Below are 24,610 nucleotides of genomic sequence, written 5' to 3' on the forward strand. Positions count from 1 at the left end.
ATTTCTTTGGTGGGTAAAATAGACGTTTTTAACGAGTTAAGTGCTAATTTTTTAGGTGAACCCTCCTCCAAAATCGGCATCTCATATAGTAGGCTTGAATCGTTCAAATAGTCCCCTTAGGGTTATTCCTTGGTAAAAAGAATTCCCCATTTTGGGTGAAGGTATGGGAGCGTGCCTTATTATCCTGGTCCCCGATTGCATTACAAGGACTGCACTTGCTGCCCTGTCACTTGATTGAACCGGGATACTATTTGGGGTGATTCAAGCACGTCAAAATGAAATTAACATAACCTCATATGACTCCACCTGTAGATCAATTCCATCCATGGATTCAGATGCAGAAGTCCCATCTGGATTGCAGACAAACTAGCACACATCTTCCGAAGTAGAGCTAGTTATAGCTATGGTCAGGCGTGCAACGCCCATTGGGCTCAAAGGGCTTCAGCCCCCCCCCCCCCGTCATGTGGGTCAGACCAGGCTGAGACAGCTTCCCTGGGCAGACACACAACGGCACCCAAGTACTTCACAAGTCTTTAAAAGACCATTTGCTTGTTAAAGAGGCGTTGTTGTGTATTCACCCCTTCTTAGAGCCCCTGCATCTCCACTCTGTCTATTGCAGGAAGAATTTGCCATCCCCAAAATGTTTTCTTAGTCCCCCCACTCCCACCCCGAAATTTGGATCTAGTTGCGCCTCTGGTTATAGTAACAGTCCGGGTGAGAAGAAGAAGAGACAAAAGCAGACCCTGCACCAGGTCCTACGTCAGAGCTCCCACCCATGTTAAAAGGTTTACAGCTGCAGGCGAATCAATCAGGATTGCATCAGCTTCATGGATGGAGCAATTTACCTTACTGTTTGATGAGGGAGTAACCCTCTCCCGAAAACAGGCTTGTCTCTGCAAATCCCTAGTCTGAGTAGGATGAGTTAACTGTTAGGAAGTAGATGGGGGGTAGGAGAAGTGGGCAAACATGGAAATGTGGAGAAGGCAATTACGAGGAGAAGTAATTAAAACAGCTTCAGATAGTGGAGACAGATGGGCGATTGCTCAAATTGAACTGGAAAATTGCAAATAGGTATTTTGTGCCATATACGGTCCTAATATTGACGAACCACGTATTTTTGACTGGCTGACTATTGAACTACTTGCTAGGGAGGGCGAATTGATACACATGGGGGATTTTAATTGTGTTATGAACTATGAGCAGGATGTAACTAAGAAAGGTCTGTTTCGACGTATGCAAGAGACACGTGCTGCGATATTGGAACTAGCACGTTTACATAACGTTAAAGATGTTTGGAGGAATTTACATCCTTGTATAGCTGGCTACACGTATTATTCCCCACCTCACAAACTGTGTTCACGTATCGATCTGGCTTGGGCGTGGGATATAGTTTTAGAGTCAGGTTTTATAGAGATTTGTCCAAGAGTAACATCAGATCACAACCCAATTCTTCTTCTCTTTAATATAGCGCAAAGGGCTCCGGAACTCAGATCTTTTTCTTTTCCCAGATATTTATTAGCAGCTCTAGTTTTCATATCACAACTTAAGGAGCACATTAAAGAATTTATTGAAATAAAGAACGACACAGCCGCACTCCTATCTGTATGGGACGCCTGTAAGGCCTGTATTAGAGGTTTTGCTCAGCAGTTCATACTCAAACAAAATGCAGACCGCAAGAGAGAGATTAGGATGGTAATATCTAATATTATGACACTTGAAAAACATCTGGCTGGTACTCTCAGATCAGGCGTTCAAAGTACACAACATATTGTTCAATTAGAAAGTAAACTAGTAGCTCTTCGCTCCGCCCTGAAAAGTTCGTTCAGGGAGAGAAATAGTTTTAACATTCACAAGTATAAATTATCACAGTACAAGTGCAGAGATAGGGTAGGGAAGATCCTTGCATACAAAGTGGCCGATGATAGAGCAACTACATTAATCAAATCTATTAAGGGGCCCCAGGACACTATGAATAGTCAACCTGCACAAATAATGGACCAGCTTGTCTCATATTATGGTAAGCTGTATATCCCTGAGAACTGTCCTGCTGAGGGCAACAGTATTCTGCTTAATTCAGATGCTCTGTCCATCACCACCCCCTTTTTCTGAAACTGTTTTGTCCACCATAAGCGTGGAAGGGTATGCTCAGACATGAGTCCCTTGCTCACTGCACCATCAAGATTCGAGCAAGCCGGGCCGAAGATGGCTGTAATGCCAGAAACTGGTCCCCGGAATCTTGTTTCCTTTCCAGTATAAGAATGGGCTTGGTAGTTTGGTCTGCCCTGTTCCCATGATGCACTGGGACAGGGACAGACTAATTTGCATGTAGTCAGGTTCTGAGCTGGGATGGTGCAGTGAGCTAAAAAACGGTGATGGATTAAGCCCTGATCTGTTGACTGGGTACGAGTATTCTGCTTAATTAAGATGCTCTGTCCATCACCACCCCCTTTTTCTGAAATTGTTTTGTCCACCATAAGCGTGGTAGGGTATGCTCAGACATGAGTCCCTTGCTCACTGCACCATCAGGATTCAAGGAAGCCGGGCCGAAGACGGCTGTAATGCCGAAACCTGTACCCGGAAGCTTGTTTCCTTTCCAGTATAAGAATTGGCTTGGTAGTTTGGTCTGCCCTGTTCCCATGATGCACTGGGCCAGGGACAGACTAATTTGCATGTAGCCAGGTTCTGAGCTGGGATGGTGCAGTGAGCTAAAAAACGGTGATGGATTAAGCCCTGATCTGTTGACTGGGTACGAGTATTCTGCTTAATTAAGATGCTCTGTCCATCACCACCCCCTTTTTCTGAAATTGTTTTGTCCACCATAAGCGTGGTAGGGTATGCTCAGACATGAGTCCCTTGCTCACTGCACCATCAGGATTCAAGGAAGCCGGGCCGAAGACGGCTGTAATGCCGAAACCTGTACCCGGAAGCTTGTTTCCTTTCCAGTATAAGAATTGGCTTGGTAGTTTGGTCTGCCCTGTTCCCATGATGCACTGGGCCAGGGACAGACTAATTTGCATGTAGCCAGGTTCTGAGCTGGGATGGTCCAGTGAGCTAAAAAACGGTGATGGATCAAGCCCTGATCTGTTGACTGGGTACGAGTATTCTGCTTAATTTAGATGCTCTGTCCATCACCACCCCCTTTTTCTGAAATCGTTTTGTCCACCATAAGCGTGGTAGGGTATGCTGAGACATGAGTCCCTTGCTCACTGCACCATCAGGATTCAAGCAAGCCGGGCCGAAGACGGCTGTAATGCCAGAAACTGGTCCCCCGAAGCTTGTTTCCTTTCCAGTATAAGAATTGGCTTGGTAGTCTGGTCTGCCCTGTTCCCATGATGCACTGGGCCAGGGACAGACTAATTTGCATGTAGCCAGCTTCTGAGCTGGGATGGTGCAGTGAGCTAAAAAACGGTGATGGATCAAGCCCTGATCTGTTGACTGGGTACGAGTATTCTGCTTAATTCAGATGCTCTGTCCATCACCACCCCCTTTTTCTGAAATCGAGGGCAACATACAAGCATATATAAATAGGAACTTGCCAAAGGGTGATTACTTAGAGAAGAAAAGCATTGAGCGACTGGAGGAAAAGGTTACACTAACTGAGGTGAGGCTTGCTTTCACTTCTCTTCCCTCTAATAAGGCTGCAGGAGAGGACACACTTCCTATAGAGGTCTATAAAATTTGCGCTGACAAATTATTGCCACTTCTTTGTTTAGTTTTTAACCAAATTGGGAAACAGGGAAAGCACCCGAATCGTGGAAGATTGCCGAGATTATGTTTTTCTTAAAGAAAAATAAACCATCAACGGAATGTGGGTCTTATAGACCGATTTCTTTGATTAATGCGGATGCGAAGGCATATTCTAAACTTCTTGCTATGCGGTTGGCTCCACTGAACTAGTTAATGTTCAACAACATGGTTTCGTGGTTAGGAGGGATACAACTGCCCATGTAAATATGGCCATAACTGCTTTTGATGTGGCCGTAACGAATCTCACCCCACTCGGAATAATACTACTAGACGCTGAAAAAGCGCTTGACCGAGTGGGGTGGGATTATCTTTGGGGGGTTTTGACTCAATGTGGCCAGAAGGGGCGATATTTGAGAAGCATCCAGGCTCTGTATAGGGACCCTATTGCCAAAACTAAGCTATGCGGATTTAATGTCTCCCAATGCCTCTTTCTGCATACAAATGCAACACCTGCATTTTTAACATTGCCGCGGGTGCAGCTTGAAGCCGCACCCGCCGCAATGTTAAAAATAGAGGATGTGACCGCCAGGGTGGCGGTCACATCCTAATTGCATAGGAGGGAACTCTGCATGCTATGCGTAGTTTCTCTCCTGCTCTGGGGTCGCGGACGGACGCAAGTCCGTCCGCGATCCTAATGAGGCCCTAAATGTCCTAAATGTGGTTTGGTGGCAGCAGACCTTGAACACATGCTCTACTCATGTCCATCATTAGCTAAGTATTGGACCGGAATCGAAAATGTCTTACTCCAAAAACAAGTGATTGGCTCTGCTCTGTCAGCAGCTTCGGTTTTACTGTGCATACACTCACCTAACACCCTAAATAAAGATCTGTTAAATATTTTACTGTCCTGTGTAAGATTGGTGATAGCTAGAGCATGGATCTCTGTGAATCCACCTCCTATGGTGGAATGGTGGGCTCTTGCCAACGACATCCACACCATGGAATGGTCATTAGCCAAGATCAGAGGAACTAGATAAATCAGAAAATTTGTTAAGATTTGGAGCAACTTTATGTAAGATGTAGATTGTTAAAGGCTATGGGCGGCCTTGGGGTACTTAGATGTGAACTTTATTCTAGGGTTATTACTTGCTTTTAGGGATACGCGCTTGGTTTAACAAAGACTCCTGGAAATGTGATTGGACTGTTTAATTTTATGTTTCGTTTCCCTGCTTTGTATTTGAAAACTGACATTGTATACTGCCTTGGCTTGTTTGCCCAAGGCTCCGGGTGCTTGCCCGACCATCGCCATTCAGGTAGCAGTAGCCAGATTCTGCATGCTACGTATCCACTGCCTATCCAGTGGAACACCGCTATATCCCCCCTGCTACCACTGGTGGGCCTGCCCCGAGACAACGGTCACTATGCAGGTATGGACAGATCACTCACTGACTCCTTGAGATGGGCCCCTGTGCGCAGACTGACAACTCCTCACGTTTGACCGTATAGCGAAGACAGTGGACTCCCACAGGGACACTGCTTTCTACACAGACAAATTGCCTCAAATTGTCAACAGACGTGACTGGTTCAAAGGGAAACCTGCGACATACCGGTACTCCAAACAATCCTAAATATGAGCCCAGGACTCCACATAATCACATAAAGACCATACAAGAACTCACAGCTGCATCACTCATCCAACTCAGACAGAAATGGGAAGATGAAGAATTTGGGTGCCCACTGCATGACAAAGAATAGAAATACATCTTAGAATATTCCAAGAAAGGATTCAGAAACCCAAGGTTTAAAAATACACTATTCTACATTCTGCACCGCACATACTTAACGCCAGCACTACTCCAACACAGTTCCTCTGCCCATGATGTCATCTCCCCAACGCAATATTCCAGCATATGTTCTGGAATTGTCTTACTTTACAGCCCTATTGGGGTACAGTCCGCAACACATTACGAGAGATTGCATGGCTCACTGACATGAACACCTGGGAAAGAAGCGTGCTGGGAGTGACCCGATGCTGGAAATACTGTACATTTGAAACACAAATTGCATCACTAGCCCTCCTGCTAGCAAAACGAGGTATTGCGATGCACTAGCGTGTACCTACAGGGTCCCCATTAGCACCATGGACATGATCAGTAAACAAATTGGGAATGGTGGAGGAGGACACAATAAGATGTGAGGAGGTACAAGGGATACACCACCTCCATATCTCCACCAAATGGGCCACACTCCTCCAGAGTATCCAACAGCAGATAATTACAATCCATCCACCCACAACATCATCAACCTTAGCTTGGGTGCCAGACCCGGAGCCCACAGACCCGGACATAAATGAGCATAAACCTCTGCAGACCCTCCCTAGCACTATACAAATGGATGCCCTGGTAGACCCTTGATTAAACAAATTCATCCTACATAACGACAAAATACACACACCCCACCCAATAGCCATTAACAATAGACCCACACATGACCATCCCCACACCTACTCCCAACGACTCACCCCTAGTTCAATCCCGTTTGACACCTACCCCAACTCTCCACCTATCGATGACAGCACAGGTAGATCCACCTCCCCAGGGGGGGGAAACATGCTTCTCTACAGAACTGTTACCATACAATCAATTGTTTACTCTTGCTGAACTGTAATTCCATTTTAAAATCTCTTTAGATGTAATATAACTTAGCACATGAAGCTCTAATATTACACTGATGGTAAATAGAACTACAGAATGAAAAACCCCAAAAAATGGTTTAAAAAAAAAGAGGAATACTAAATAAGTCAAGATCTTCACCAAGAGTCCTTGAAATAAAAAAATAAAAAACTGTTTGGCATATAAATCAAGAGCTAAGGAAAAGATCTCAAGATCTAGCTTGGACAATACTGCATCATTCTGTCAAATCCCTAAACTGAAGACTATTTGGACCTTGGTTGGATGGGGCACCAAATCCACTTAACCGACAATGGATTGCTTCATACCTCATGAGGACTGAAAAATGTGGGAAACCTATATGGGTGTTCTAGCTCCAGTCTCTCTGAGCCACCAAGTTATCATAACATGGACCTCTGGATCACCAAGGAGGAAATAAAGGTGCTAATAGGAAAGTCTGACCCTTCAAGAGCTGCAGGTCTGAATGGAGTATCTATGGATGTGATTAAAGCTAACCATATCTCTGGAGCAAGTTACTGTGTGTTTTGTTCACAAAGATTTTGGAATCGGGAAACTTCTCCCGCCGGGCGAGGGTTTGTCATACACCCACTGCACAAAAAAGGTTCAAAGCAGTTCCCAAGGAACTTTTGTTTTAATGATTTGTTGTATGCTAAAGGAAAGCCTTTTGCAAGGTTTTTATGTTACAGCTTATCACGATGGGTGTCTGATTTTAACTTAATTCCCATGGAGCAATCAGATTCAGATAAGGCTGGTAGACTGCTAACAATATTGTTGTGCTAAAACTACAAGCCAACTAAAAACCCTAAAAAAGAAAGCTCCAAATCTATGCTTGTTACACAAATAAATAATTCATCGGCGTCTAATAAAGTTAATCGACAAAAACTCTGGAACAAATTGCATAAATATGGGATCCGCCCCATCATATTACGTTTTTAATAACTCTCTATAATAAATATGCACACTAGTCTTTTTAGAGCGTTCGGCTCGATCCGCTGGACCTAACTCTGGAAGGTACTTTTAAAACTGGGACTGGGGGAAAGATTTGTAAAATGGGTCCAATTACTGTACACCAGGCCTGTGGCCAGAGTCCGTACGGGTCGTTGGGTCTCGGATGAGATACCCATATCGAGAGGAACACGTCAGGGGTGCCCTCTCTCCCCCCTGCTCTTTGCCCTGGCAACGGAGCCATTGGCATGCCATCTACGTACGGTGCTTAGGGGCCAGTGCATTGAGGTAGGAGCGGTGAAGCGTGTGGTGCTTGTATGCGGACGACGCCTTGATTTATCTGAGCCAACCGACGCAATCATTGCCGATCTTGATGGCCGAATTATCGCAGTTTACAGCTGCTTCTGGCCTCGCAGTAAATAGGATAAAATCCCAGCTCTATGCAATTGGAGAGCAGTCTGAGTGGGAGGGGGTTCCGCGTCCAGAGTTGGGGCTCCCGTGGGTAAATGACACACTCCGCTATCTAGGGATCTGGATTAGTCGAGATTCCGGTGCTTTCTTCCAACATAATATGGGGCGGATAATCCGGGGTTTATGGGGAAGTATCGCCTTCTGGAACACCCTTAAGCTCTCCTTGATGAGGAAAATCGCTCTCATCAAGATGGCGGTCCTCCCGCGCTGCCTGTATACTATGCAGGGGTCCTTCTATGAGCTACAGCACCTGGTTTTCCAGGAATTGGATTCCCTCCTATTATGGAACGGGCAGAGATGCAGGGTGAGTCTGGAAGTCCTGAAGCGTAGATTGGGCGCAGGGGGATTGGAAGTCCCCGATCTGGAGCTGTATTACTTTGCATCACAACTGCAACATGCTATTGCGTGGTTGGAAACGGACCCCTCCTGGGAGCGGTTCCTGCTGACAGCGACTTATGGGAGTGAGCAACTGGGAGCGCTACTGTGACAGGTGTGGGGGCAGCAAGATCTCATCCCCCCACTGATACCATTGGTGGCCTCGATCTGGGATAGAGTGGAGAGATGACATGTCGGCAGCAAGCCGTTCGCCCCTGTCTTGGATCTATTGGTGCTGCCACCCTTTGCCCGGATTGCACGGGTCATGTCCACGGATAAATGGATGGAGGGAAGCTGCCTTATGCTGGCTGATTTATACCCCAACGATAAATTTATCTCTTATCAGGATGCAGTTATCGCCTTCGAGCTTGGGCCAGGACAATTTCTTCAATATGCCAAACTAATGGCGACTGCGCGGCAGCTTTGGCCCACGTTTCCAGAGGCGACGGCACACACCCATATTTTAGTCACTATGTTGGCGCTAGCAGGGGGTCGGAAGTTCGTGACTCACATCTACAGGGCTCTGAGGGGGGATAAACGGCTACGGCCCTTGGTGATAGAGGTAAATGGCAGCGGGCGTGTCCGCAGGAGATCACTCCCGGTGAATGGGAAAAGATCCACGAAAGTGTGCAAAAGGTGTCAGTGAGCAACCGCTTTAAACAAATTCAATATAATATTATACACATGACCTACCTGTCCCCAAAACGTCTCCAGGTTATTGACAATACCAGGGATTCCCATTGCCCGCGATGTTGCAGCCCCCTGGCAGACTTTGTGCACATGGTGTGGACATGCCCCACCCTTCAATCATACTGAGCGGCAGTTCTGGAAACTCTGGCGAGGGTGTCGGGATGGGTAATAGATTTGGACCCGCGCCCCTGCCTCCTGGGCTTGAACCCCCAAGACCCGAAAAGAAGGGTGAGCAGAAGGTTCCTAATGCTGGGCCTGGTTACAGCCCGACGTTGTATTGCAATTAATTGGTTGTCCCCACAGGACCCGATGCTGCAGAAGTGGAGGGCAGATCTGAGGGAATGGGCACTGGCAGAAGAAGAGCACATGAGACATACAAGAAGGGATGGGAAGCTACCCGAGGTCCTACAGGCTTGGGGGGTAATGTTTCAGGAGTTGGTGAGACAGGATGCCCCGCTGATGCAAAATAGTCCAGAATTGATCACCTTGGGGCAGGGGGAGGCTCAGACCGAGGCTGGTTTGACACATTATGACCCACCATAGAGAGCAGACATATTAGCGCTTATTTTAAAAAACTTACCGCATTCTTGTATTTGATTTAAATATTCTTTATTTTACCCTTGATTTTAAAAAAACATCACTTTGTCCACATACACGCACTATAATGTATCCCCACCGCTCTTCTGGGCAGACAGAATTGTGGCTGTGTTTGCTGTTCGTGGCGGTTTGCCGCCATCTTGGGGGTAGCCGGGGAGCTCTCGTGGTGCCATCGGGCTGAGCGCTCTAGTGCTCAGGTAGACGCTCAGGTGAGCCTCTATTTAAGGCGACCACTTCAGCAAGCCTGTCCTAGGGAAAGGTTGTATTTTTAATCTTGCCGCGCAATATAACCTACTAGCGCTTAAGCGAGCATGCAAGAGGACTTATTAGCGCTTATTTTAAAAAACTTACCGCATTCTTGTATTTGATTTAAATATTCTTTATTTTACCCTTGATTTTAAAAAAACATCACTTTGTCCACATACACGCACTATAATTGTGTCCCCACCGCTCTTCTGGGCGGACAGAATTGTGGCTGTGTTTGCTTTTCGTGGCGTTTTGCCGCCATCTTGGTGGTAGCCGGGAGCTCTCGTGGTGCCATCGGGCTGAGCGCTCTAGTGCTCAGGCAGACGCTCAGGTGAGCCTCTATTTAATCCTCCCACTTATCGCGCAGCGGTGATGCGCAGCGGGAGCGCCCGACTCGCGCCTGAGTCGAGCCAGAGTCTGCCCGTCTGCGCCCGTCAGCGCTAAGGAGGCGTGGGAGGCGGGAGACTCTGTGCAATCACCACTACAATTCGCCTATTTTGACCTAGATATGTCTAGGGAATTTTTGTTGTCCCACAATGGGTCCCATGTCCACTGTAATGATGTGTTACTTCTCGACAACTGGCATGGCCCGGTTTGTTGTATTCAGTGTCAGCTGACGCTGATTCCTGAGCCCCCCCTGGAAACATCTGAGGATTCCCCTGTCTTACGGGGTGGATTAATTAATGCTCGATCCCTTTCCAAGAACGCCCAGAACATCCATGATCTTATCGTCGAGACTAATCTTGACTGGCTCTTGATTACTGAAACATGGTTAAAACCCTGGTGTAAGCCCGACTTAGCCATAGCCCTTCCGCAGAACTTCCTTATCCAACGTTTGGATAGACCTGAATTACAGGGAGGGGGCCTTGCTATCATCTACCGTAACACTCTTAAGTGTTCCATTCAAGAACTGACGGACAATAAAGGGGCAGAGGCGCTAGCATTTTCTTTGGGGATCCACGACTCCTTTACCTTTTCCGGCGCCCTCATCTATCGCCCCCCAGGACCTCCCACAAAGTTCCTGGAAACTGTGGGCGATGTACTGAGTGAACTAGCACTTAGATGCTCCCATTTCACAGTACTGGGTTACTTAAATTTGCATCTAGATTCCCTTAAGGAACCTGGAGTAGGTTGTTTTATGGACATCATTGATGTGCTAGGACTCACGTTTTTGAATCGGGAACCCACTCATCAGGCAGGACATTTATTGGATTGCATCTGCTCTAATTCCACTTGTCTGAAAGTTAAATCCCCCAGCCCCCAGACCTGGACTGATCATTTCTTTATTCCTTTTAATATTGTATTTAATTTGACTTCTATTGCCACCCCCACAATGAGCACTAAAAATCCCAAAGCTAAACCCACTCCTAACTGGAAATTACTACCCAGTAGACCTGATGTGGTAGAACAACTAAAAGCCAGTATACCAGCTCTATCCGACCGTACCTCTGTAGACAATCAGTCCTTTTGTGACTGGATTGCCAGAGCGGGTGCCTTGTTAAGCCCACCCAGCAATAACAACCTAAGATCCATTAAGACCAAAAAAAGTGCCCCTTGGTTCTCATTGGCTTTGAAATTAGAGCTGGGTGAGGTAAGAGCACTGGAACGGAGGTGGCGTAGAAACTATGATGCCACTGCTCGTAATACCTATAGGACAGCGAGACGGAAGTATCATGCTGGAATAAAATCTGCAAAGAAAACCCATTATCTACAGGCCCTCTCCACGGCGGGCCAGGAACAAAAGGAAATCTTCAAAATTGTAAAGGACTTTATGAATCCATCAGCTCTATCGCAGGAGATTCCCCCATCTCAAGATCTCTGTAATGCGATATCTGATTATTTTGACAACAAGATCCTTACCATCGTAAAGACTTTCCCACCAGGACCTATTGCGTCGGAGGTGTCTGAACAGACAGTGGAGATGAAGACCTCTGCCCGTCTGGAAGAATTTGCCCAGGTATCTCTTGAAGACACCTCTAAGGCTATTCTGGCCAGCAAATCTGGATCTCCTTTTGACCCTTGTCCCCCTCCAGTGCTACACACCTTAGTAGAGATGGTTAATCCTATAATCAACAGGAATATTAACTCATCTCTAACCACGGCAGACATTCCCAATGATTGAAATGCTTGCAGCTGTCAAGCCTCTCCAAAAGAAGGCACTTGCTGACCCTACCACTCTCTCCAACCTGCGCCCTATCTCCCTGCTTCCTGCCCTGTTTAAACTGACAGAAAAGTTCGTCAACAGTCAACTGACAAGCTTTTTGGAGAAGAACAACATCCTCCATCCTAACCAGTCAGGGTTTCGGTCAGAACATTCTACCGAGACGGCCCTGCTTTTTACAGCAGAGACTCTCCGAGTGGCCATGGATCAAGGAAAGCAGGCTGTCCTTATCCTACTTGACCTGTCGGCAGCCTTCGATATGGTCTCACATAACATCTTAGTGGACCGGCTGGCTGCCGCAGGGGTAGGAGGGCAGGTCTTGGCCTGGCTCAGGAATTTCCTCAGCAATAGACGCCAAGTCACAGTGTTGGGTCAATATCAGTCTGAGGCTAAAGCCATCAGCTCAGGGGTCCCCCAGGGCTCGAGTTTAAGTCCTGTACTCTTCAATCTGTACATGGTACCCCTAGTGAAACTGATCGCGTCATTCCAGATCAGTTCAATTTGATACGCTGACGACACCCAACTCATTCTGGTATTGGATAGGGAACGGCCAGGTGCCGAGGAAAATCTTAAGGAATGTCTAGCAGCAACTTTTAAATGGATGACTAACAATCATTTAAAATGTAACGCTGGAAAAACAGAAATCCTGCCATTTGGAAGTCATAATCTGTTTTCCCCAAAAATGTGTTGGTCGGTGGATGCTGAAGCCCCCCCCAACACAATTACATTTGCCCGTAATTTGGGCATCAAATATGACGACCAACTGTCTTTTAAACATCAGGCGGTGGCAGTAGCTGGGACTTGTTTCCAGATTATAAAAGCCCTGAGGAAGTTCTTTGACTTACTTCCGTTGTCGGCTAGGAAAACAGTTGCAGTGGCCTTAATAAGTTCCAGGCTGGACTATTGTAACGGCTTATATTCCGGAGCTAACAAAACCGTCCTCCACAGGTTACAAATGGTCCAAAATGCAGCGGCCGGCCTTGTATTACGTTGGCCCCGTAGGTCTTCAGCTTCAGCAGCACTTAACACACTCCACTGGCTGCCAATAGGTAAAAGAATTCTGTTTAAAATTCTCATAATTACCTTTAGGGCATTCCATCAGCAAGGACCAAAATACCTATGCAATGGTTTCAAAAGATACCACCCGACACGTTGTTTGAGGTCTGCCAGTCAGAATCTACTCACACCGCCTCGATTCAAGCTGGCAACAAAAGGTGGTAAATCCCTTTTTGTACTAGGTACTAAGGCCTGGAATAAACTTCCGCCCTTGCTACGATCACTGTCCCAAGAAACTTCTTTCAGGAAGGCACTAAAAACCTGGATCTTTTCTTTGTCTGATGCGGCATGTAGGGCGTTGGTGTAATTTGTGGTGTAGCGTGTAAGTCATCCTTTTTTCCCTCCAACTCTTCCATCTGGGTTGGGTGAGCGCCAAGATACTACTTGGAGTGAAAGCAGCGCTATAGAAGTATCTCATACATTACATTACAGACAGGGAGGGGGGTTTTCTTAGGGGAGGGTGAGGGGTTGGGGGAGTGGGGGGCTGGGTTGAGTTCCTCTACAGTTCAGTAAGGTTTTACAGGACACTGCACCAACTTGAGGGGCAGCCGAGTGCCCCCCCATTATCCTCGCTACTGTTCGGTAGTCGGCCGAGTGCTGGAAATGATAAGAGGATTTATATATACAGGGCGACCAAGATGTATGATTGTACCGTACCTGCTTTAATGTGCTGGAGATGTAACCTGAAAAAACATGACAAATTAAGTTTTAAAAAAAAAACTCTCTATAATAAAACTTGCCGGGAGATTGGGCTGACAAAAAATGTCTTGTCACCAAAGTTAACTACAGCGATTGGATTGAAACAGGGATGCATTTTGGCGCCACTACTCTTTTCACTGTACAAAGCAGATTCATCAAGTATCTCAAACGTTCCAGAAGGATTGGACCCCAAGTTAGGAGGAAAACAAATTAGCTACTTAGCATATGCCGATGATATTATGTTTTTTTCACTGACACTATCGGGACTGTAATCACAGTTGCAGAATCTACAGAAATTTACTGCAGAAAATGACCTAAAAGTTAACCTTAGTAAAACAAAGATCATGATCTTTATGAAAGATCATGATTTATTACAATGTCTTTTGGTGAAAGATCAGGAACATGTTAAATTAACAATCCAGGGCAGAACATTATCACTTTAAAAATATTACTAATTCACAATATTATTTTATGAAATCTCTGTTGGTTAATGCAATCACTAGAGATGTATATGTGTGCAACCAAAGGTGCACAGAATTGACTCCTGTTTGGTACGGCAGGGAAACGTGACTCATGCATTTTAGTGCTAGGAGATCTCTGAAAGCAATGTGAATGTTTGTCATTTTTTTAAAGAGCATTGTAAACAGTATAATATAGGCTACCACTAAATGTATATATACACATTTAGATTAAAGATGAAAAGTGCTTCTAAAGTATAGGTTTCAGTAATGCTCAGATTATTTTTAATAACTGTCCATTAAAAAGCATGCTCTCCATATCTCAGCTAAGAACACTCTTGCAGTATCTCTCACATGAAAAATATCTTGTCATCAGGAAGCTTCAAGTGACTCCATCAATAAACACCTCCCAAGCAGCCCTTACATTTGCTGATTAACCAATTGCAAACATTTGCATTTCTTTGGAGAAGGAGACAGCATGACAGGAATGCTTGTTTCTGTCTGCCCCTCTCTGCGGAAGGCGGCACAGGAGACTCCCTCCTTTACACTTCAGCTGGGGAATCTCAATTGTGGGAATTTACTTTTCTCCTTCAGCTGAGATGTTAAAATTACTGACATTGGAGGAGCTGGAGCAGCGTGGTCGGCTCGGGGGTGACGAGGGCGTCGTGCGACAGCTCCTGCAGGCCCAGCAGACGTATGCCTCGGTTCTATACGAGGAGGCCCGACAGGCGTGGCTCGCCACGCGCAGCAGGGTGTACCAGTGGGGCGATAAGTCCTGCACCATGTTGCATCGGCTTTGCCAGGCGACTTTCCAGCCCCTAGAGCTGCCCGGTCTTACGGCGGAGGACGGCTCGGTCATGACCAACCCGGGTCTGTTGGCGGCTAGCTTTGCCCGCTACTACGAGGCACAATACGCTCCTCGTGACCCCTTGGTGGAGGGCGAGATTGCCTCATACCTGGACGACCTGCTCCCACAGGCAGTCCCAGATGAGACTAGAACGGCCTTGGAGGCCCCGCTCACGTCCGAGGAACTTGGGGAGGCCCTTGGCCAGTTGAATACTGGGAAGGCGCCCGGCCCGAGCAGTTATCCTGCCGAATTTTATAAAAAGTTCCACGTCCAGCTGGGACCCCACTTTCGCAGCGCCCTGGAGGCGGCGCGGACTAGGGGCGAGCTGCCACCTGACTGGCGTCATGCCGAGATTGTGGTCTTTTTGAAGCCGGGCAGGGCGCCGGACCGGCACGACTCTTACAGGCCGATCTCCCTTCTTAACATCGAGGCCAAGATTTTGGCGAAAGCCCTGGCGAATCGCCTTCTGCCCCACATCGCCGACCTGGTCCACCCTGACCAGGCCGGGTTCATGCCGCGCAGGGCCACCCGGCATAATATCCGGCGGGCACAGGCGGCGATCGACGCCATGGGTGCTAGGGATGAACAGGCCGCACTTCTTCTTGCGGACATGGACCGAGCCTTTGACTCGGTGAGTTGGGCGTATTTGTTCACCTTGCTGGCCCGCCTCAATCTAGGGCCTGTCTTCTTGTCCTATATTCGTCTCCTATACACCAATGTTACGGCGTCGGTCCGTGTGGCCGGCGCGGTCTCTGGGCGCTTTCAAATCGGACGTGGTACTCGACAGGGTTGCCCGCTGTCCCCCTATCTGTTCGCCTTGGCCATGGAGCCCCTGGCGTCGCGGATACGAATGGATGCCCATCTACGTGGCTTTGTCTGGAATGATAACCTAGCAGATAGGATTGCACTATATGCGGACGACGTCCTCCTGTTCCTCACCGATCTGCGGCGCTCGGGTCCCCGAGTTTTGGAGATCATGCGGGGGTTTGGCGAGGTCTCGGGGCTTCGCCTTAATCTGACTAAATCGACCCTGTGGATTCTGGATGGCGGAGTGGTTCCCGACCCATGGGCCGCCGAATTGCGTGTGGCGACGGACGGCCTGAAGTATCTGGGTGTCTTCCTCTCAACCTCGCGGGCCGTGGCCTGGGCACGCAGTGTCTTGCCGGTGTGGGAACGGGTCCAGACAGATGTCAAAACGTGGTCCAGGATGCCCCTCACGATCTTTGGGAGGTCGGCCATCTTTAAGATGGTGGCGCTGCCGAGGCTGTTGTACCAACTCCAAAACTTCCCGCACCCTATTGGCATGGAGTGGTTCCGCCAGGTGAACTCTGTGCTGAGCCGCTTCCTGTGGGATGGCGGTGCAGCCAGGGTGGCCCTGAGGACGTGCTTTCTGTCCACATACTGTGGTGGTTTGGCCACATCCGATCTCCTCTCCTACTACCAAGCGTCACACCTGCTTGTCCTCAATGAATGGTGGTATGGGGATAGGAGTGACCCGGCCTATGCCCTGGAGAGACATCTCATGGGAGATCACACGCTCCACACTATTCTCTATTCGGCCCGTATACGCCGTGGGTTGCCGTCGGTAACTAAAGTGGTATTTGCAGTGTGGCGGCAGTCTCTGAGCCGCATGGGTTGGTGGGGCAAATTAACAGCTGAAACGCCGCTGTGGCACAATGGCATGCTCCCGGAACTGGCGGCCTTGGCCGGGTTTGAGGGTTGGGAGGCTATTGGAATTACACAACTGGGCCAGGTCGTATCAGGTGCCACCCTCAAGTCCTTTGAGGAACTCCGTGTGGAGTTCCAAATGCCTCAGTCCCAGTTCTTCCGTTACCTCCAGCTGCGGCATGCCCTTGCCCCGAGCATTGCCGGTCTTGACTCCCTGCCGGAGTTCAGCCCACTTGAGGCGAAAGTGTTTATGGGAGACTTGGGAGACAAGAAGGTCTCTAGGATCTATCAGTCACTTGTTATTCACTGCTCCTCCACTCTCAGCTCCCTTCGGGAGGCATGGGAGGTAGATGTGGGCGCCCTAGATGAGGACGATTGGAAGGAGGCGCTGGAGTCCCCGCGCGGCACCGCTGTTGCGGTTCGGCTCCGCCTGATACAATTCAAATACCTGCATCGTGCCTATTATACACGTGAACGTCTGTGGAAGGCTGGTTTGATTGCGTCATCGGAGTGCCTGCGCTGTGGGGAAGTGCCTGGCTCCCTGCTACATACGGTGTGGTCGTGTGGTCGCCTGGCTGGATTCTGGAGGGGCGTATGGAGTTGCCTGGTTGAGGTCCTGGGCTGGGATCTTCCTCGAACCCACCGGCTGGGCCTGCTGCATATCATGGAAGGGGTTGGGGGCAACATGTATAAGCGCCATCTGTTGCTCCTGGGCCTGGTGGTGGCCAAGCGTGACCTGGCTCGGGCATGGAAATCTGTGAGGGCCCCCCCCTGTCTGCATGGAAGGCTGGGCTAGACTATTTCATGGGCCTTGAAAAACCGGTCTTTGAGGCGCGGGGCTGCCCACGCAAACATTTCAAGATTTGGAAGCGGTTGGCCGACTACCGTGGCCTGTCCTTGGAACCCCCGGCGGAGCAGGAGGAGGACATTTGATCGCAGTGACACTTCTGGCCCGAATGGCAAAGCCCTGGTTGCATTATACCTGCTTCTTCTATGTACATCGTCTTTGTGTTGCTTTCTGTACATGTGTGGTGGGGGGGGGTGTTGGGTACGGGTGGGGGTGTAGTTGGGGTTGGGGTAGGCTGCTAGGGCATCTTTAAAGCTGAGCTTCATTGACACTTGCTTCATTGATTACTATGTATGTCACCATTACATTGATACTGTTGTGGTGATCTTGGTGTGTGAAGATACCACATTCTTGATACTCTTCTGCTCAATAAAATTGGTTGTGAAAAAAAAAATTACTGACATATTGATTTAAATGGGGGAAAAATAGGGCAGGTACTCATTTAATGTGACGAGTGGGCGGGGCTTGGGGCCAGGGTTTAGAAGTCTTGCTGTTGACTTTTATACTACTTGTCGCACATACCAAGACACATGAGAAATGTCTTTCAATGAACAAAGAAGGTTTGTCTACTCATTACACATCGAATGCCAAACGCGGTGATATTTTAACATTTCCTTGTGTTTAATATTTTCAACATCAATACTGTTAATTGCTGTTGCTTGGCACAACACTATATATTCTCGAGGCGAGGGACACAGAAACGCACACAAGCATTCCACACATTTCCTTTAATATGCCTTCCAAGAGTGTCCCTATTCGCTCCCCCTTTCTCTCGTATTTCTCTCACACAATCACAGGCAAGCAGACAAACATAAGCAGACACTTACACAAAAGAATGAGGTGGGATCAAAGCCATTTGAACCTGGTTACCTCCCTCGGCTTTCTTAAAAGCGCTGTCACCGGGCTGCCTCAATTTCTGTGTTTGCAACACAGCATGATGGTGAACACCCCGACGGTATGCAGAAGTGCCTTGGCTGTCAGAGGCAGGCCGCCAGCACCAGTGTTTAATCAGTACCGGTACTCTCCTCGGCAGCTGAGAAGTGCCTGTACTCAAATTGATAAAACTAAGAAGTGTAGGTACTCAGTACCTGTGTCTCCCAATGCCTCTTTCTGCATACAAATGCAACACCTGCATTTTTAACATTGCCGCGGGTGCAGCTTGAAGCCGCACCCGCCGCAATGTTAAAAATAGAGGATGTGACCGCCAGGGTGGCGGTCACATCCTAATTGCATAGGAGGGAACTCTGCATGCTATGCGGAGTTTCCCTCCTGCTCTGGGGTCGCGGACGGACGCAAGTCCGTCCGCGATCCTAATGAGGCCCTAAATGTCCTAAATGTGCTTTGGTGGCAGCAGACCTTGAACACATGCTCTACTCATGTCCATCATTAGCTAAGTATTGGACAGGAATCGAAAATGCCTTACTCCAAAAACAAGTGATTGGCTCTGCTCTGTCAGCAGCTTCGGTTTTACTGTGCATACACTCACCTAACACCCTAAATAAAGATCTGTTAAATATTTTACTGTCCTGTGTAAGATTGGTGATAGCTAGAGCATGGATCTCTGTGAATCCACCTCCTATGGTGGAATGGTGGGCTCTTGCCAACGACATCCACACCATGGAATGGTCATTAGCCAAGATCAGAGGAACTAGATAAATCAGAAAATTTGTTAAGATTTGGAGCAACTTTATGTAAGATGTAGATTGTTAAAGGCTATGGGCGGCCTTGGGGTACTTAGATGTGAACTTTATTCTAGGGTTATTACTTGCTTTTAGGGATACGCGCTTGGTTTAACAAAGACTCCTGGAAATGTGATTGGACTGTTTAATTTTATGTTTCGTTTCCCTGCTTTGTATTTGAAAACTGACATTGTATACTGCCTTGGCTTGTTTGCCTAAGGCTCCGGGTGCTAGCCCGACCATCGCCATTCAGGTAGCAGTAGCCAGATTCTGCATGCTACGTATCCACTGCCTATCCAGTGGAACACCGCTATATCCCCCCTGCTACCACTGGTGGGCCTGCCCCGAGACAACGGTCACTATGAAGGTATGGACAGATCACTCACTGACTCCTTGAGATGGGCCCCTGTGCGCAGACTGCCAACTCCTCACGTTTGACCGTATAGCGAAGACAGTGGACTCCCACAGGGACACTGCTTTCTACACAGACAAATTGCCTCAAATTGTCAACAGACGTGACTGGTTCAAAGGGAAACCTGCGACATACCGGTACTCCAAACAATCCTAAATATGAGCCCAGGACTCCACATAATCACATAAAGACCATACAAGAACTCACAGCTGCATCACTCATCCAACTCAGACAGAAATGGGAAGATGAAGAATTTGGGTGCCCACTGCATGACAAAGAATAGAAATACATCTTAGAATATTCCAAGAAAGGATTCAGAAACCCAAGGTTTAAAAATACACTATTCTACATTCTGCACCGCACATACTTAACGCCAGCACTACTCCAACACAGTTCCTCTGCCCATGATGTCATCTCCCCAACGCAATATTCCAGCATATGTTCTGGAATTGTCTTACTTTACAGCCCTATTGGGGTACAGTCCGCAACACATTACGAGAGATTGCATGGCTCACTGACATGAACACCTGGGAAAGAAGCGTGCTGGGAGTGACCCGATGCTGGAAATACTGTACATTTGAAACACAAATTGCATCACTAGCCCTCCTGCTAGCAAAACGAGGTATTGCGATGCACTAGCGTGTACCTACAGGGTCCCCATTAGCACCATGGACATGATCAGTAAACAAATTGGGAATGGTGGAGGAGGACACAATAAGATGTGAGGAGGTACAAGGGATACACCACCTCCATATCTCCACCAAATGGGCCACACTCCTCCAGAGTATCCAACAGCAGATAATTACAATCCATCCACCCACAACATCATCAACCTTAGCTTGGGTGCCAGACCCGGAGCCCACAGACCCGGACATAAATGAGCATAAACCTCTGCAGACCCTCCCTAGCACTATACAAATGGATGCCCTGGTAGACCCTTGATTAAACAAATTCATCCTACATAACGACAAAATACACACACCCCACCCAATAGCCATTAACAATAGACCCACACATGACCATCCCCACACCTACTCCCAACGACTCACCCCTAGTTCAATCCCGTTTGACACCTACCCCAACTCTCCACCTATCGATGACAGCACAGGTAGATCCACCTCCCCAGGGGGGGGAAACATGCTTCTCTACAGAACTGTTACCATACAATCAATTGTTTACTCTTGCTGAACTGTAATTCCATTTTAAAATCTCTTTAGATGTAATATAACTTAGCACATGAAGCTCTAATATTACACTGATGGTAAATAGAACTACAGAATGAAAAACCCCAAAAAATGGTTTTAAAAAAAAGAGGAATACTAAATAAGTCAAGATCTTCACCAAGAGTCCTTGAAATAAAAAAATAAAAAACTGTTTGGCATATAAATCAAGAGCTAAGGAAAAGATCTCAAGATCTAGCTTGGACAATACTGCATCATTCTGTCAAATCCCTAAACTGAAGACTATTTGGACCTTGGTTGGATGGGGCACCAAATCCACTTAACCGACAATGGATTGCTTCATACCTCATGAGGACTGAAAAATGTGGGAAACCTATATGGGTGTTCTAGCTCCAGTCTCTCTGAGCCACCAAGTTATCATAACATGGACCTCTGGATCACCAAGGAGGAAATAAAGGTGCTAATAGGAAAGTCTGACCCTTCAAGAGCTGCAGGTCTGAATGGAGTATCTATGGATGTGATTAAAGCTAACCATATCTCTGGAGCAAGTTACTGTGTGTTTTGTTCACAAAGATTTTGGAATCGGGAAACTTCTCCCGCCGGGCGAGGGTTTGTCATACACCCACTGCACAAAAAAGGTTCAAAGCAGTTCCCAAGGAACTTTTGTTTTAATGATTTGTTGTATGCTAAAGGAAAGCCTTTTGCAAGGTTTTTATGTTACAGCTTATCACGATGGGTGTCTGATTTTAACTTAATTCCCATGGAGCAATCAGATTCAGATAAGGCTGGTAGACTGCTAACAATATTGTTGTGCTAAAACTGCAAGCCAACTAAAAACCCTAAAAAAGAAAGCTCCAAATCTATGCTTGTTACACAAATAAATAATTCATCGGCGTCTAATAAAGTTAATCGACAAAAACTCTGGAACAAATTGCATAAATATGGGATCCGCCCCATCATATTACGTTTTTAATAACTCTCTATAATAAATATGCACACTAGTCTTTTTAGAGCGTTCGGCTCGATCCGCTGGACCTAACTCTGGAAGGTACTTTTAAAACTGGGACTGGGGGAAAGATTTGTAAAATGGGTCCAATTACTGTACACCAGGCCTGTGGCCAGAGTCCGTACGGGTCGTTGGGTCTCGGATGAGATACCCATATCGAGAGGAACACGTCAGGGGTGCCCTCTCTCCCCCCTGCTCTTTGCCCTGGCAACGGAGCCATTGGCATGCCATCTACGTCAGGTGCTTAGGGGCCAGTGCATTGAGGTAGGAGCGGTGAAGCGTGTGGTGCTTGTATGCGGACGACGCCTTGATTTATCTGAGCCAACCGACGCAATCATTGCCGATCTTGATGGCCGAATTATCGCAGTTTACAGCTGCTTCTGGCCTCGCAGTAAATAGGATAAAATCCCAGCTCTATGCAATTGGAGAGCAGTCTGAGTGGGAGGGGGTTCCGCGTCCAGAGTTGGGGCTCCCGTGGGTAAATGACACACTCCGCTATCTAGGGATCTGGATTAGTCGAGATTCCGGTGCTTTCTTCCAACATAATATGGGGCGGATAATCCGGGGTTTATGGGGAAGTATCGCCTTCTGGAACACCCTTAAGCTCTCCTTGATGAGGAAAATCGCTCTCATCAAGATGGCGGTCCTCCCGCGCTGCCTGTATACTATGCAGGGGTCCTTCTATGAGCTACAGCACCTGGTTTTCCAGGAATTGGATTCCCTCCTATTATGGAACGGGCAGAGATGCAGGGTGAGTCTGGAAGTCCTGAAGCGTAGATGGGGCGCAGGGGGATTGGAAGTCCCCGATCTGGAGCTGTATTACTTTGCATCACAACTGCAACATGCTATTGCGTGGTTGGAAACGGACCCCTCCTGGGAGCGGTTCCTGCTGACAGCGACTTATGGGAGTGAGCAACTGGGAGCGCTACTGTGACAGGTGTGGGGGCAGCAAGATCTCATCCCCCCACTGATACCATTGGTGGCCTCGATCTGGGATAGAGTGGAGAGATGACATGTCGGCAGCAAGCCGTTCGCCCCTGTCTTGGATCTATTGGTGCTGCCACCCTTTGCCCGGATTGCACGGGTCATGTCCACGGATAAATGGATGGAGGGAAGCTGCCTTATGCTGGCTGATTTATACCCCAACGATAAATTTATCTCTTATCAGGATGCAGTTATCGCCTTCGAGCTTGGGCCAGGACAATTTCTTCAATATGCCAAACTAATGGCGACTGCGCGGCAGCTTTGGCCCACGTTTCCAGAGGCGACGGCACACACCCATATTTTAGTCACTATGTTGGCGCTAGCAGGGGGTCGGAAGTTCGTGACTCACATCTACAGGGCTCTGAGGGAGGATAAACGGCTACGGCCCTTGGTGATAGAGGTAAATGGCAGCGGGCGTGTCCGCAGGAGATCACTCCCGGTGAATGGGAAAAGATCCACGAAAGTGTGCAAAAGGTGTCAGTGAGCAACCGCTTTAAACAAATTCAATATAATATTATACACATGACCTACCTGTCCCCAAAACGTCTCCAGGTTATTGACAATACCAGGGATTCCCATTGCCCGCGATGTTGCAGCCCCCTGGCAGACTTTGTGCACATGGTGTGGACGTGCCCCACCCTTCAATCATACTGAGCGGCAGTTCTGGAAACTCTGGCGAGGGTGTCGGGATGGGTAATAGATTTGGACCCGCGCCCCTGCCTCCTGGGCTTGAACCCCCAAGACCCGAAAAGAAGGGTGAGCAGAAGGTTCCTAATGCTGGGCCTGGTTACAGCCCAACGTTGTATTGCAATTAATTGGTTGTCCCCACAGGACCCGATGCTGCAGAAGTGGAGGGCAGATCTGAGGGAATGGGCACTGGCAGAAGAAGAGCACATGAGACATACAAGAAGGGATGGGAAGCTACCCGAGGTCCTAAAGGCTTGGGGGGTAATGTTTCAGGAGTTGGTGAGACAGGATGCCCCGCTGATGCAAAATAGTCCAGAATTGATCACCTTGGGGCAGGGGGAGGCTCAGACCGAGGCTGGTTTGACACATTATGACCCACCATAGAGAGCAGACATATTAGCGCTTATTTTAAAAAACTTACCGCATTCTTGTATTTGATTTAAATATTCTTTATTTTACCCTTGATTTTAAAAAAACATCACTTTGTCCACATACACGCACTATAATGTATCCCCACCGCTCTTCTGGGGAGACAGAATTGTGGCTGTGTTTGCTGTTCGTGGCGGTTTGCCGCCATCTTGGGGGTAGCCGGGGAGCTCTCGTGGTGCCATCGGGCTGAGCGCTCTAGTGCTCAGGCAGACGCTCAGGTGAGCCTCTATTTAAGGCGACCACTTCAGCAAGCCTGTCCTAGGGAAAGGTTGTATTTTTAATCTTGCCGCGCAATATAACCTACTAGCGCTTAAGCGAGCGTGCAAGAGGACTTATTAGCGCTTATTTTAAAAAACTTACTGCATTCTTGTATTTGATTTAAATATTCTTTATTTTACCCTTGATTTTAAAAAAACATCACTTTGTCCACATACACGCACTATAATTGTGTCCCCACCGCTCTTCTGGGCGGACAGAATTGTGGCTGTGTTTGCTTTTCGTGGCGTTTTGCCGCCATCTTGGTGGTAGCCGGGAGCTCTCGTGGTGCCATCGGGCTGAGCGCTCTAGTGCTCAGGCAGACGCTCAGGTGAGCCTCTATTTAATCCTCCCACTTATCGCGCAGCGGTGACGCGCAGGGGGAGCGCCCGACTCGCGCCTGAGTCGAGCCAGAGTCTGCCCGTCTGCGCCCGTCAGCGCTAAGGAGGCGTGGGAGGCGGGAGACTCTGTGCAATCACCACTACAATTCGCCTATTTTGACCTAGATATGTCTAGGGAATTTTTGTTGTCCCACAATGG

Source organism: Lissotriton vulgaris, chromosome 3_1 (assembly GCF_964263255.1).
Source record: "Lissotriton vulgaris chromosome 3_1, aLisVul1.2, whole genome shotgun sequence".
NCBI classification, from domain to species: Eukaryota; Metazoa; Chordata; class Amphibia; order Caudata; family Salamandridae; genus Lissotriton; species Lissotriton vulgaris.